The sequence below is a fragment of the Lactuca virosa genome, chromosome 5, assembly GCF_052849685.1.
Source record: "Lactuca virosa cultivar CGN04683 chromosome 5, Lactuca_virosa_CGN04683_v6, whole genome shotgun sequence".
In the NCBI taxonomy this organism is placed as follows: Eukaryota; Viridiplantae; Streptophyta; class Magnoliopsida; order Asterales; family Asteraceae; genus Lactuca; species Lactuca virosa.
The window spans coordinates 26,234,255-26,236,490 of NC_136430.1; the positions used below are offsets into that span (position 1 = coordinate 26,234,255).

At 36.2% G+C, this 2,236-nt stretch overlaps 1 pseudogene; it reads left to right on the forward strand.

The window, feature by feature from the left end:
- Window positions 1-420: 420 nt before the first annotated feature.
- LOC145111096 (ethylene-responsive transcription factor ERF084 pseudogene) lies at window positions 421-1,119 on the forward strand (annotated as a pseudogene).
- Window positions 1,120-2,236: the final 1,117 nt, after the last annotated feature.

Consider the following 2,236-nt stretch of genomic DNA (forward strand, 5'->3'; position numbering starts at 1 on the left):
CTCTTTACTTCTTGCAACACTTTCTACTTTTTTTATTAAATTTTTTTTGGTATTTAAATGCAAAGTCCCTTATTAGAGAAAGTATTTTAAACATATTTATTCAATAGAAAAAAGCTTAAAAATTGATTATAATTTTACATGCAAGTTTTTATTTTTAATTCTTAAAAGGGGAGAAACCTAAAAATTGATTATAATTACATGTGTGTAATAAATTTTAATTTTGTATATATATAGCAGGGAGTGGAGGACATTTGTCAGTATCCATGCAAAGCACATATATATATATATATATATATATATATATATATATATATATATATATATATATATATATATGCTGTCTTCTTCTTTTTCTCTGAGATACCACAACTACAACTACACTTGATCTTCTTACTGTTGCCTGGAATCCACCATTAAACGATGAATATGTACCTGCAACTGCAAACCCTTCAGCCCAATCAATACTATCAAAACTCATCGTTTTCCCATCAAAATCTTCAAAACCCATCTCCACAAAATGATCAGTTTTCGTCCGATTACGACCATCCTGCTGCACTTGAAGGCATCGCCGCGGTGGTCGGAGAACATGTTCTTTTCGGCAAGAACACAGAGACGACTACAATCGTCGCTAACCAAACGGACGAAGAAAAAGAATCAAAACCATTCTTGTCCGAGAAAAACGTTAATGGTGAAGAGAAGAGTTACAGAGGGGTGAGGAAGCGGCCATGGGGTCGGTGGTCGGCGGAAATACGTGACAAAATCGGACGATGCAGACACTGGTTAGGAACGTTTGACACCGCAGAAGAAGCAGCACGTGCGTACGACGCCGCTGCAAGACGACTGAGAGGAGCCAAAGCCAGGACCAACTTCGAGATACCGTCGGTGTTTCCACCGAGTACACCGTCGGCGACGGTGGAAGGCAAAAAAAACCATGGCATCACTAGTACCAGTAATACTAAATGCCATGTAGTCACATCGGTTGATCAACTGTTTAGCAATGCATCTCCGATGAAAATAATTCAAGAAACTGCTAATGACCAAAGCAAAAACGTGAACTTGGAGCTTGATTTGAATCTTGGTGGCGGTTTCAACAAAAAAGCTAGAACTAGTTGTATGTAATTGTGCATGCCGGTGGTGCACCGCGTTAATGGTGATTTTAGTTTTTGCCGTCCATTATAATTCATGGTGTAATACACAAACCGTAGTATTGGACTCAGAATGACGTTGAAAGTGCAGTAAACGTACGTTTAAACTGCAGTTTCTGTGACCTAAAAGATCTTTAAAAAGGAGTACTGTACAGTACTGTAATCTAATTATGTACTTGTTATTTATTCTCGATTGCTATATTTCTTGGGCTTTTTCTGGCGACCTCTAAATAATTAGACAAGAATAATTCAAGATATATATATGAATGATTCAAATAATCGTTGAGAAACAATTCAAATAATCGTTTAGATCTGAATGATTTGGATACCATTCAAATATTTGAATGATTCGAAGGCTATGAACGAATGGGTCATTTAAACCTGAATGCCGGTTTTGAATGATTCGGGTCCTTTAACGTGTCGGGAGTGCGACCATTTAATGCCGGTTTTGAATGATTTGGTTTTGTAAATTTGTTGCTAATCCGTCGTAAATCCATAACAACATAGAAAATGTAAGAATTCAAAATTTATTGAGAGTTGACTTTTAGTCGAATATCGACCAAAAGGAAATTTGGTCATTAAAGAGAATTTAATGAGAATATGAAGTTGTAATGTTGTGAAAATGATCAAAGGTAGTTTAAGGCGGTAATAGGAGGATAAATGAGTAAGTTCAAAAAAAAAATAGTGCATGAGAAGATGTATTTGGGAAAAACGGTAAAATGAGTATTTTTATGTTTTTTTGGATTAACTTTGTGACTTAATAGATTACGACCCGTATTAAGTCAGTGAGAAGTGACTTAATAGAATTGTAGAGTATGTTCCCATCTCCTTGTGGATATAAAGAACATAGAAAACGAGTTAGAAACAAAGAAATTATGCACCTTAAAAGTTGGGAAAATTTTGTCCTAAAGCTGGAATGAAATCAACCATGGGACTGCTGATCTTCAGCCATCACGACGTGATGATGGTTAAAAGCGATTCAGACGAAATTCTTCGTCTTAAGAGAAAGACAATGTACTTTGCCCCCACGACGTGTATGAGTACTATGGCGCCGTGGCCAAAGTTGGATGTTGTGAGAAAAATCATCACAA